Here is a 14,527-nt window from a genome sequence, read left to right on the forward strand (position 1 = left end):
TGCTTAAATCAGGAGTTGCTGAAACAATTAAAAAAGGTGTTGAATAACATTAACAAGTCATTAATGTAATGAACCTTAATGTGCTTCATCAAACTATAATTTGTTTTTCAGCGCCAGCTGTTATCAGCTTATTAATTTGGCATTTTACAAAGATAGTAAATTTTAAGGACAAAATGTAATTGTCTTTAAGTTTTATAACTTCTTTTTTAATTTGGCATGAAATTTCAACAATAGTACAAAAATGAAATTCTGTGGTTTTACTGTGTCTGTGAAGCCAGAATCAACTGTAATGGTGCCAATGAAGACTTTTAGGAAGATTTAGTTTTCTGTTGACATCAGCTTGATACTCTGGGAAAAGGTTGAATCATGAGGAAAGCTTCTTTAATAATTAATATTTTATATAATCTTAGTGTTTGTTTATTTTACAGTAAATTTAACTGTCATTAGGATTAAAGATTTGTTACCAACTCCTAAAATCCTGAATGCAAAAAAATGTTTTGTTGTCCTTTGAAAAGAAAACAAATCAGTTTCATGATAGGCGGATTGGTGCTGCATCTGCAGTGATGCAGGCATCGTACCGGTCTGTCGTTTGTGAAGAGAGCCGAGTCAGAAAGCGAAACTCTCAATTTACCGGTTCCTACCCTCACCTACGGTCACGAGCTTTGGGTAGAGACAGAAAGAACGAGATCACGGATACAAGCGGCCGAAATTAGTTTCCTCTGCAGGGTGTCTGGGCTCTCCCTCAGAGTTTGGTGAGAAGCTCAGTCATCCGGGAGGGGCTCAGAGTAGATCCGCTGCTCCTCCACAACGAGAGGAGCCAGTTGAGGTGGCTCGGGTATCTGGTTAGGATGCCTCTTGGACGCCTCCCTGGTGAGGTTTTCTGGGCACGTCCAACTGAGGGAGACCTAAAGGGAGACCTAGGACACACTGGAGGGATTATGTCTCTCACCCGGCTAGGGAACACCTTGGGAATTCCCCGGAAGAGCTGGCTGGGGAGAGGGAAGTCAGGGCCCCCTGCTGCTGCCCCCGCGACCTGACTCTGGATAAGCAAAAGAAAATGGATGGATGGATGGATGGATGGATGGATGGATGGATGGATGGATGAATGGATGGATGGATGATAAATAAAATAGCTCAGATTTCCCTTCCCATAAGTTATGGTAGTTCCAGTGAACAAATAATTCAAACTGAGCTATTAGTTGTGCTTTTTCTGTTGTTTTTATTTATAGAGATCTTGCAGCACTTACAGGCATCAGGACTTTGTAAAATAAAAAAAATATATATCTGTTTAACTTTATGATCATATGCTAGGAAACTTAGACAAAGTAGGTTAAAGAGTGAGACGTTATCTCATGTTCACCCTGTGAGTCATGTTAATTATATATGAAAGCAGTTCTTTTATATTTTTTGTGGACTTAAACTAAGAGTTCTGGTTAGGCACCAGAACAATGACTCTAAATAAGGGCTGTAGAAAAAAGGAACGTTTAGGTTTGATCCCAAAGAACAATAGCGTGCATATTTCTAGAATATTTCAAAACTATGGATGCACAGTAGTTAAAATTTGAGGGGTCAGAATCCACTGTAGAGGCCCACTAGTGGCTCATCTGTGGTGTCTGGAGAATTAATGAGTGTGTGTGTGGTTATTTATGCAAGCTCTCTTGTATGAAAAGACAATCAAAGAGTACATTTCAAAGGGTTTCCCTGCGGTGGACTCTCGTCTGTCTGAGTTTCTTTGAGAGGAAATGCAGGTTGTAAGGAAAGGCGTATGCTGGAATACTGAGCATACTTGAAATAGACTAGAGATTAGCTGACGTCTTTGGTGACCACACAGGAAAGAGTTGAAACGGAGAGTCAGTCTGAGGCTAGAGTACAAGAAAGGTAAAAAGAAGGAAATGAATAGTAATCCAGCCATAGAGAAGTATGACAATTATATTTTAGAAAAAAAGTATCAACGTTACACACATTCTGACAATAAATTCCTTTTAAGTCTTTCACATTTCTCTTTTAATTTGACTCTTTATAGAAAGAGCCATTACTAATATTAAATTGTGGACATTAGACTGCTAAGACTTGCCACTCCTTTGTGTTCACTTTTTGACTTTCCTTAAAACAAGAAAACCAGAAGCTTTAAGATATGAGTAATCTTGAAAGCTTTATTTGGTTTGGGTCTTGTTCAGGCTCTTAAAGGGACCGTGTAATCCCTAGGACCCATTCATTCATTCATCTGCTCCAGTCTGTGCCCCGATCACCCCCCACCTCCACCTCTACCACGGGGATATTTAATCAATCTGTGGTCTGTACTGAAGCACAGACTAGTGGAAGAAAGACTTTGTCCACCCACCTTTTCCATGTCGTATCCCACCAAGACATGCAGGGAATCATTCAGCAGCAGATCTTTAATAGGGCCTCATGTTCACTTCCACTCTATGTCCTTGGCAACCCCCACCTGTTGAAAAACATCAGATTTTCTCTGAGCGTATCTGGGGTGAGTACAGACTTAATAGGGCTTAAATTAAATTGGGCATATACAAAACTCACCTTTTATGCTGCCTCTAAACTCTCCAAATGTGAAAAAAAATCCAGCCTTCCGTTTTCTGTCAGTGTTTGGTTTTAACAATGATTTGCTTAAAACAAGCCATTTAAAACATATAGGGATAGAAACACCTCTCACATGCAAGAGCAAGCTGCTGCTGGAGGAGCAGCAGCTCTACTACGAGCCCCTCCTGAATATAGGAGCTTCTCAGCTAATCTAGTCTAGTCTAGTCTAAGCGGGGGTGGGGTAGGTGTGGCCAGCTCTAACTTGTTTTTATTAAAGTAGGGGACAGCGCATGCATACATTCAGGGTAGTTTTACACCATATTGCCGTGACTGTTGTTAGTTTAAAAAAACACCACAAGAAATGTTGTTAAACCTCTGCGTGACTCCTCAGACTCAGTTAATTCCATCGAGAGAATGCAATGCTGATTGTAGTTTTCTGGCGTTGTTGTTTTTGGACCTGCTCGTGGTTCTGCCCCTGATGACTTCATCATACTACGGCAATACCGCTCAGCCAAAATATATTGCATCTCTTTTTCAAATCTATTCTTTCAAATAGGTTTTGGAAAAAGTTTAGCAGTTTTGTTATTGAATTCATGTTTCTTACGGTCTAAATGTTTTTGAACGTGGTGACGTAACTTTCGTTAGTCGTATATCCAGCCAATCATCTAGTGTGATGCCATTGACAGGCGCAAGACCCCAGTCTGACCTAAAGGAAACATTGCGTGCAATACGGCGACCCCCAAAGATGCTCGACCCGTGCCCTTAGTACTTTAGACCTGATTTCAGTGTTATATGGTATAAAGCCACCAATATTTTTCAACAACTGGACATCATTTTATTCATTTTCAACAATGTTATGATGGCTGTTTCCAGAGATTAACGATAAAAACGACAGATTGTCTCTTTAAATCTGGTTTTCTCATTCTAAATGTAATAAAAAGCTAGTTGCTTTTGAACTAAATCTGAGAAAGGGTAGTATATATTAACTGACAGCCCTTTTTCACAATAACATATTGGAATAAAACAGGTTATGCAGCAAAAGGCAAACTAGTCCTTCTGGGTTGTTGGCTTTGGAGGAGTCATTTATCAGAAATCCAATCTCGACTCAAAAGCCTCAGTGTCTACAAAATATAAGCAGACAGCTTTCTTAACCCTCTCAGGCTCAAAATAAGTTTTGATAAAAGGACGAACAACAGGGATACTTCTGAGTTTAAAAAAATGCTCATGAAATACGTATGTGGAGTAACCAGGTAGGTAGGTTTTAACAACGCCGGCCTCCAGAGGGTTAAGGTACACAATTGGTAAGGACTTAGCAAAGATAGATATACTGTGGACTTTACGCCTGCCATGAGTAGATAAACACTGTCTATAGGTTATTACCGCTTACACTCCCTGGGATTTCACCACTTTCTGGGTGATTTTGTTCTCCTATTTCAATGTTTTGAAGAAGGCTACTCACTTAGATAGACCGCGTGGCTTCATGTGCGGCTAGATTTTCTTTTCTGGCTTTCCGTACAGCGCTATACCGCAGTAAAAATAAATCAAAGGCTTTAAAATAACCAGTGTGTCACCACTTTCCATCCCTACTGCTGCTGTTCTTGACTCATCATTGGTATTTAATATAATCCTCTGTACATGTAATTTTGTGAGATTAATTATTATAATGTTCCAACATCCACATTATATAACACTTATCTTCTTGAACTTAATTATCTTGCCTTATTTTCTACTGTAACATGTGAGAATTACATTTGGGTTGCATATGATACAATAAAATGATTTTAATATACAACAAAAGAGATGTAAATAAAACCGCTGGTACCGTTTCTGTTAAGGACTGATAACTTAAAACTGATAATAACATTTTAAATTGTTTAAAGATAATTTATGTAAATTAGACATTGATTTTTGAGGTTCAATAGAATAATAAAAAAAAAAATGAAACTTGACAGTACAAAGATTGTCTCATCGAAGACGACTACAGAACAGTTTGTTTCTGAGCTTTTCTGGATATGTCTAGTTTTGTTTTAGATCATTTTCCTGAAGGAGAGAAACCATGAGACAACTGACAGCAAACTTTCAGCTGGGCGGTGCATTTTAATTTAATAAATTCTTGATACACTCAAGATTTATTTGGGTCCTGAACACTCCACTATCAGATGTGAGAAAACAGCAACAGAGCCTTCACCATGGTGTGTGAATGGTGTTCTAAACTTTGAAAGTTTCATTTTTATTTCTGAGGACATTGAGCCAAAATTTCAGTTTTCTCTTCCAGAGGTTCAATAGAATTTCTCGCTGGATATTTTGATGCTCATAATCATTTATTTTTTAGCAAATGTCACTCTAGCTTTTTTATGCTTTGTTCTCAATAGAGAATGTCTTCCTCAGTCCATTTTGGCTCAGAAAGCGAGACAAAGCAGTGGTGGGATTTGACACTGATGAACCTTGACCTTGGAGTTTTTTTTTTTTTTTTTTTTTGCTCTTTGGTTTCCATTTCACCAAATATCATCAGTTTTCCTTTTGGGTCCATAAGGTTCAGTTTTTGTACACCTTCAAGGTGTAAAAAAATATCCAACTGTTGTCAGAGGAACATCAAGCTGCTTGGAAATGGATGGAAAAACGTTCAGTTCAGAAAAGGCTGACAGATCTGCGCCATGCTGTCACTCATGACGGGGAAGACTGTTGTTGGTTTAGCATCCAGGAAATATCACAGCACGTCTCGGCTAGTAGCTAATCGTTAGCATTAGTAACCCCACCACACAGCAGAACTCCTCCAGGCTTGTGTTATTTGTGGAGATAAAACATCAACGTTACAAAGCAAATTGAGTCAGCGGTAGAGTCACGCTGTGTTACCCAATCAGAAATGTCCAAATATCAAGAAATAAGATTCCAATCCTGCCATCTTCAGCCAATTTCTCCTCTAGCCGACTTCTACATCCTTAAACAGAAGCATCTGAGCTTTGTTTCCTGAGAGAACGCCTTACAAGCACTCATTCCTACTAAACCACTGTGATTAAAAACCAGAGTGCAGCTGAGTTTTAACATATTTCTAATCTCTAAGTAGGCAAACTGACTGATAACAAGATTGAAGACACCTTCAATCCTATACACGACACACTTTACTGTAATTTTAATTAAATTATTTTCCCATTTGTCCCAAGATTCCATCATTTTTGTCGAGGTCTGTATACTAAGGAGTTATTCAGTTGAACAACAGGGTTGAAAACTATCACCTCATTTCTATAAATTTGAATTTATCCTTTATTTATCTTGATCACCTTTAAGGAACCAACACTTTTATGCACGTCTGCTAAATGCTCCCTATTTCAGAATTTCTAATTGCTTTTTGATCATCTGATGATCATTAGTGTTCTTGCTTTTTACGGTGAAAGTTGGTTTTCTGTACATTTTCTCTACAGAGATCCAACACGCAGGGTTTTGATGATAGAAAACAATTAAAAACCGTACAAGGAGGACCCCAACGGTTTTTACATGTAATCAAGCAGGTTTAACAGTTTAATGGAGTTGTCCTTTCAACTTGGAAAACAAATGTCTAAAATGGAGGACGCCACAAAAGCGGGTTCAGACAATGGATGGATGGATGTCTGAAAGGAAAGGTGCACATTTATTAGGTTGTATTTATTTAGCTGGAAGGCTTTACGTTTCCACAGGATGATGGTTGAGAACAATAATACATACTAATTCAGACAGCTGTTTTCTGATGAATGTTAAAAACACTGCAAATGCTTTTTTTTTGGAAAAATCACATACATTTTAGCTTAAATTGACAGTGTTCCTTTTGTACATAAAAACCAGCAAAAAGAAATGCTGCAGCCCGTGCATTCAAATCATCACCAACACTCAAAATTGATCAGGTCTGGAAGTCACTCACTCAGTTTAGATGTTGTATAAGACAAAAATGAAGGTATAGGTGTTAAATCTGATGAAAAGGGTAAAAAAACAAACATGCAAGACTAATTGTTTTACCCCTCCATGCGGCAGATAAAGTGATTTTTGAGACTGAGGTCCTTTGGATGAGGATTACAACATGGCTTAACTCTTCTTCACTTTCACTCAGCCTGAGAAATTCTGGTCTCAGAGACGGAAACGTTTCATCATATTTAAGGCTGAAGCAACGTGTCGAGCTGGAGGAACGCAGCACGATCAGAGGGGGAGTTTGACGAGAAAAATGGAGGTGTGATGCATTGTGCTTTTAAAAATTGTGTTTTAGCTGTCAGATATGTGATGAGGGATGTGGTGTGTCAAAAGATGGAAACAATACAGAACTCACAATTTACCCATGTTTATATAATGTTGGCATGATGGAGATGTGAAGAGAGTGAAGTGGAGATGAGCCAGAAAACCTGAATAAGAAATACAGAAAAGGCATAAAAATGAATACTCTAAAAGATGGATTTTTTTAAACCACCATTCATCTGACCTCCAGTGTAATCAAAGCTTCCAACACAAATGTATCTATTTACAAAAAGGCTGAAGAATGAACAATAATTCCCTTCAAAAATAGGATATAACCTATTTAATTAATATCCATCCATCCTTTCATCCACTTATCCGGAGTCGTGTCGCAGGGGCAGCAGCCTAAAGCGAGAAGCACAGACTTCCCTCTCCCCAGCCACTTGGGCCAGCTCCTCCGGGTGAATCCCAAGGTGTTCCCTGGCCAGGTGAGAGACATAGTCCCTCCATTGTGTCCCTCCTTCCGGTTTGACGTGCCCGGACAACCACACCAGGGAGGCGTCCAGGAGGCATCCTGACCAGATGCCCCAGCCACCTCAACTGGCTCCTCACGATGTGGAGGAGCAGCGGGTCTACTCCGATCCCCTCCCGAATGACCGAGCTTTTCACCCTATCTCTAAGGGAGAACCCAGCCGCTCTTCAGAGAAAACTCATTTCGGCCGCTTGTATCCGCAATCTTGTTCTTTCGGTCACTACCCAACGCTCATGACCATAGGTGAGGGTAGGAACTTAGATCGACCGACAAATCGAGAGCTTTGTCTTCTGACTCAGCTCTCTCTTCACCACGACAGACCGGTACAACGCCCGCATCACTGCAGATGCAGCACCAATCCGCCTATCGATCTCACGCTCCAGTTTTCCTCACTCGTGAACAAGACCCCGAGATACTTAAACTCCTCCACTTGGGACAGGACCTCATCCCTGACCCGGAGAAGGCATTCTACCTTTTCCGAATCAAGACCATGGTCTCAGATTTAGAGGAGCTGATTCTCATCCCAGCTGCTTCACACTTGGCTGTGAACTGCTCCAGTGAAAGTTGAAGATCACGTTCTGATGAAGCCAACAGGACCACATCATCTGCAAAAAGCAGAGACCTGATCCTCAGGCCACCAAAACGGATACCCTCCACACCTTGGCTGCACCTAAAAATTCTGTCCATAAAGGTTATGAACAGACTCGGTGACAAAGGGCAGCCTTGGCGGAGTCCAACTCTCACTGGGAATGAGCCTGACTTACTGCTGGCAATGCGGCCCAATCTCTGACATCGGTCATACAGGGACCTAACAGTCCTTATCAGAGGGCCTGGTACCCCATACTCCCGGAGTACCCCCCACAGGGCCCCCCGAGGGACGCAGTCAAACGCCTTCTCCAAATCCACAAAACACTTGTAGACTAGTTGGGCAAATTCCCACGCACCCTCCAGTACCCCCCTAAGGGTATAGAGCTGGTCCAGTGTTCCACAGCCAGGATGAAAACCACATCGCTCCTCCTGAATCTGAAGTTCAACAATCCGATGGACCCTCCTCTCCAGAAGCCTTGAATAGACCTTACCAGGAAGGCTCAGGAGTGTGATCCCCCTGTAGTTGGAACACACCCTGCGGTCCCCCTTTTTAAATAAGGGGACCACCACCCCGGTCTGCCAGTCCAGAGGGACTGCCCCGATGTCCACGCGATATTGCAGAGCCACGTCAGCCAACACAGCCCCACAACATCCAGAGCCTTAAGAAACTCCGGGAGGATCTCATCCACCCCTGGAGTCTTGCCACAGAGGAGCTTTTTAACGACCTCAGTGACCTCAGCACCAGAGATTGGAGAGCTCAACCCAAAGTCCCCAGACTCTGCTTCCTCACTGGAAGACGTGTTGGTGGGATTGAGGAGGTCTTCGAAGTATTCTGCCCACTGATCCACAACGTCCTGAGTAGAGGTCAGCAGCACACCGTCCCTACCCTGTAGAATATTAAATTAACATTAATCAGCTAAATCAGCCATCCCTGTGTGAATTGGGGCGACGGTGGCACAGGAGTTAAGTGCTCGCCCCGTAATCGGAAGGTTGCAGGTTCGAGCCCTGCTCAGTCTGTCGCTGTTGTTGTGTCCTTGGGCAAGACCCTTAACCCATCTTGCCTGCTGGTGGTGGTCGGAGGGACCGGTGGCGCCAGTGCTCGGCAGCCTCGCCTCTGTCAGTGCGACCCAGGGCAGCTGTGGCTACATTGTAGCTCATCCCCACCAGTGTGTGAGTGTGTGTGTGAATGGGTGAATGACTGTTTGTGTTGTAAAGTGCCTTGGGTGGTTCCAAGACTCTAGAAGGCGCTATATCAAATACAGGCCATTTACCATTTTGAATACCTTTATTACAGTCATTTTTCAATCTGCAGAGGTTATTCAGAGTTTGATATGAACTCATTATGCAGAAATAAATAAATCCTTCAACATTACTTTGAAACAAGAATAAAGTAAAAAAAAGATAAAAGGGAGTGACAAAAAGCGGCAAGTTTGACACCTTATTATCACACCTCTGCAGCCTTTCCCACCATCTTAAAAATGATGACAGATTTACAGGAAGATGGGTTTCTCATCCTGCACTCCTGAACCACTCATCTGGATTAGGCTTGTTTTAGCAGTATTGGTCTCTTTGTGTCTTTAAAAAGCTCGTCACCATGGATCTAAACATGCTACATGTTCCTTATGAATTACATTTAAAGAATTTAAATTTTTTAGTATTATTTGTTTAAAAAAAGAGTTGTCAAAAAACTCCTAAAGAATGAAGGACAAATATCTTTTCAGCATCTAAACTCTGCATGAAACACATCAGCATCCAGCTAAAGCTTTGTTTTTAATTTAAGGATGTTTTCTTTTTTTCCTTTACTTTCAGTGTAATGTGTAGTGTTGTAACATGTTCTAATGTATTTTGTATTATAATGAGGAAACATCTAAGAGTCCCATTAGATCAGCACAATAACTAGCTTGTCTTTTGATTGCACATTCAGTCAGTAATTTGCCAATTAAATCAAACCAAATCCACATGTTAAAGGCCAAGTTCACTCAGTTTTTTACCTGTTATTTTTCTAATTCAATCGGTCACTTTGAGTTTCACATGCAGGCTAAATGTGAAAATAGTCTTCTACCCCTATTTCCTGCATTAGCTGCTCGTAGGACGTAGATGAGGAAACGCTTGGATTAGAGAAGCCATTGACAATTCCATAGCTAAATTAGCATTCATAGACTCACCCATCTTGGCTGACGACGGGGAAGGCTGTTGTTGATTCAGCAATTTAGGATTTAGGAGTGAGCAGAGCATGTTTCAGCTAGCAGAAGCTAATTGTTAGCATTAGCACCTCCACCACAAGGCAGAACTCCATATTCTTCTGTAACTTGTGGAGATAAAACCTCAACGTTGCAGAGCAAACAGAGTCAGTGGTTGAGTCATGTTGTTGTTAGCCAATCAGAGGCGAGATGTTAGAATATCGGGGAAAATTTCTCCAAGTCCTGCCATGTTCTGCTCACCTCTGCTCTGGCACAATTCTAGTTCCTGAAACAGGAGCGTCAGAGCTGTTTTTCCCACAGAGATTGACTCAGAAGATATACAAGAGACCACAAGGGAACTTGGTCTTTAAAAGAAGAGATTATAAGATATTTGGGCACTGATAAATTAACCTATTGTTTAAAATAATATAAAAAAGTATATTTGTCTTCAGTTGCTGCATGAAAAATTTGAAGAATTAAGTAAAACAGCCAAACTTAACATCAGACTCAGTAAAAAGCATTTTTCTTTTATATACTTCTTAAAAAGTGTATTTCTTTGAGGCCAAGAGGGCAGTCCATGCTACACAAGCTAGCCACCTCAGTTGTTTCGGCTGAACTTTACTCCTGCTGTCTGTAAACCTAGCGAGGATGACCTGTTCACTACGGAAACACCTGGTATCCATTTAAACATTCTACTGTTTGTGCAATTTAGCACAAAGAAGGAGGTAGAAAAAGAGAGCTGCTATCTGCACATTTGGCCCCAAACTTGTAACATTAGCATGAATAGAGAATTTGTTGAGTTGGAAATGCACCAAGGCCATGCTTTTGTTCATCTTTTGGCATCTTGCTAGAGTTGTGATAAAGACAATTTCCAAAGCACAAAATTGTAGACAACACACACACAGTCATGTAAATTCATTACTGCTGAACTCTCAACTCACATCCTTCCCTCAGTAATGACGTTTAGGTCGTATCTTTTGTAGAGCTGTCTCGATGGAAATGCATCTGCTCGTCTTGTGTATCCAAGGAATCTACTTATCTGATGAGGACTTCCTGAGATCTTGGCTGTAAACAGAGCTCGAGTCCTGCTCTTTTGTCTTAAAATCACCACCGAGTCTCATGGGTGAGTGGAAGAGGAATCTGGAGGGAAGATTCATGCAAGGGAAGGGAAAAAGAAGATGTGTACTGAGAAGATGCGATTAAGTTAATGCACAGTTACAGAAAGGTCAGATAGCTGTAGAACATCTGTTACCTATGGGGGTTTTACGGGTCACAAACAAGGAAGCAAAAGTACCAATAAAACTAAATCTCACATTACTCATCCTCTGTACTTCTTTTCTTCTCCCGTTTCTAAAACCTCACCCCGGTCCTTCACCCTCTGTAATGATGCGCTACTTCGACTGTGGTTAATGTTATTAAAGTCCCAGCTAGGGCCTCTGTTCCAACTAAAATAAAACAACAATGCCTGCAGGCCTGCAGAAAGCTTCCAGCTGGACTTTGAGTAACTCAAGCCCATGGAGTTCTGTCACCGCTTTCCTGTACACGTTTCGTTCACGTCTGAGATCTGCTCCAGATGCCTTGTTAAAGGAAAAGTTATGCTAATGTAAAACCAGATGAAACCTTGTCGGAGTGAGATTTCAGTCCTCTAGTACGTGTTTTAACCTTGCATTCTTCTGAAAAAGAGCAGATTGAGGCTGTGGTATCTCCAGTCAAGCCTTGAAAAGAATGATTTTACACCAACCTGTGCAACGTCTTCAGTAGAAAAGCAAAAACAAAATGCTGTGGTACTGCTGGGGTTTGTTTGAGGCTGCAAACCTGATAAAGGGGCAGCTTTTTTTATTTGCTTGATGTTTTCAGTTCTAGTAGTGGAAATGTCTTAGCTCTGCAGGACTGAGCAAGTGAAGTGAAAGTAAAAACAGTGCAAAGGTTAGTAAAATGATATATGCAAGAACCACAGTGACGTTTAGGAGGTATGGGGTTGGTGCTTTGGAGCATTTGAATGCTATTTTACAGATAAAATGCAAAAAAAGTAAAACATGGTGCAAAAGTTAATTTATTTCACCAATTCAATTAAAGCTAATGGAGACTGGTTCCATGCAAATCTCAATGTTTCAAGCCTTTATTTGTTATAATTGTGATGATTGTGGCTGACAGCTTATGAAAACCCCACATTTAAAATGTCAATTAGAATATTGCGTCGCACTCTGATCAGCTAATGAATCCAAAACAGCTGCAAGTAGTTCCTGAGCCTTTAGTTGGTATCTCAGTCTAAGATAAATTACAGAAGCAAAATACATTTAGCACCATATTGTCGTTTTTTGAGCTTTACCTGTACATGCTAAAATAGAATGAAAGCAAGTTTATAGTGTTTTTAGTTCAATCCATTAAAAAAAACTTTTTAACCAAGAAAGAGAACTCATTGAGATTAAATATCTCTTCTTCAAGCATATTCTGGTCAAGAATAACAGTTTTACTGCAGAGATACTTGTTCCACAAAATAGAATAAAAGAAGAGGAATAGGCTGAAGCCAAGACTGAAAATCATTTTAAACATTTTACAGATTCTGCAAAACACAAAGTTCAAAAAAATAATAATAAAAAATGAGACACCCCCCCCCCCAACTAACGACATTTTTATGTAATTATTCGTATTCGTCCTTTCAAATAACGTGAATGTTACTCTAGTCCTTTGTATTATCTTTCTGTAGTTTTCTAAGTAAACCAAAGCTCCAAACTATTTCTAATGAGTTCATCTCATAATAACGGCTTCACCTCCATCTACGAGTCTGTCAAGCTTGTCAAGTTTGCGGACAACACCACCGTCAAAGGTTTCATCTCTGACAGGGATGAGTCTGCCTACAGAATGGAGTCCGGGTGCAGCCACAGCAACCTGAGGCTAAATTCACAGAGGACAGCAGACGTCGTTGTGGACTTTAAGAACCCACAGCACCACTCCCCCCATAACCCTGTCTGACACTCCCATCTTTATGGTGGACTCATGTCACTTCCTGGGCACCACCATCACCAAAGACCTCAAGTGGGAGCCCACCGTCACCTCCATCATAAAAAAAGGGCGAGCAGAGGATGTACTTCCTGAGGCAGCTGATGAATTTCAACTTATCAGTAAAGTCCATGAGGCAGTTCTACACTGCAGTCATCAAGTCCATCCTCACCTCTTCAGTCACCATGTGGTGTACTGGAGCTCACATCAGGGAGAGGAAGAGACTGCAGTGTGTCGTGCACTCGCGCTCTACTGAGAAGGTCATTGGTTGCAAACTCCCCTCCATACAGGACCTGTACTCCTCCAGGACATTGAGACGTGCAGGTCGGATCACAGCAGACTTGTCTCACCTTGGACACAGTCTCTTCGACTCGCTCCCATCTGGCAGAAGGTTCCAATCCATTTGGACCAGAACCTCTCGCCATAAAAACAGTTTCTTCCTCTCTGTTGTCGGACTCATGAATGACAGTCGTAGACCTGCCCACTCCAGCTGCTTTGCCTCAGTCACATGACCCTGTGTTGTGTTTGCACCTGAACTGATCCGCTCTGACCAGTACCTACACTGACTTTTACAAAGTAGCCACTTCTCTAATTATCGATTCCCTATATTATAATTTCATTGTGTTTATCTCTTAAGTTTAATTTTGCTTATCATTTTTTTTCTTGCACCAGGTAACGCAACAATTTCCTAATGTTGTGATTCTCACACATATGGCAATAAAACCCTTCTGATTCTGATAGTTTAACCCTGAAAATGAAACACATCTGTATTTAACATTAGTTCCCACTTTATATCTTTCTTTATATCAATTCTTTTAACACAAACATTCTGAATACAAGAGGTAACGATCCAAAGAGGACGGCCGCCGTGTTAAAATGACCACAGTCTCTGACAGACTTGACCCCTGAACACACCTGGATGTTCAGTTTACCGCTGATGGTGACTGACTAAATAACCAGATCAGTCTGTGTAAAAACATACATTATACAACACTAAACTAATACAGAGTTTAATAAATGACTTGCTATACAATTTAGGAGGTTTGCACTGAATACCAGAATTGTTAAATTTAAATCCAGAAATCTAAATTTTGTTACTAGAGAATGAGAAGTAATCTGGGAGTTTCCTTTTGCATCATCTCTACTTGGAAGCTCTAATTTCTTTAAAAAAAAACATTTAGAGAAAAGTCATTTAGATTTTGACATCACACACCCTTTAAACCTTGCTGAAGGAGAGGGTGGTTGGCCTGATTCCCATCAGATGGGCAGCCCGTGTCACTGAATCGGGAGTCACACTTCATCATCCTGTCTGCAGCACTGATGACAGGATGCTCCAAGCAGCCTGCAGAAGAATATTACTGCTCAAGGGCACTGCTGTAGAGCATGAGAGTTATGCTAGTCCGCAGATCAGGTAAGATAAAGCACTCATGTTTCTGTACGTGCGTGTGAGTGTGTTCTACACGGCTAAACACACAAACCAAACATAGTCTGCAGA

This window comes from Nothobranchius furzeri, chromosome 8 (genome assembly GCF_043380555.1).
Source record: "Nothobranchius furzeri strain GRZ-AD chromosome 8, NfurGRZ-RIMD1, whole genome shotgun sequence".
NCBI classification, from domain to species: domain Eukaryota; kingdom Metazoa; phylum Chordata; class Actinopteri; order Cyprinodontiformes; family Nothobranchiidae; genus Nothobranchius; species Nothobranchius furzeri.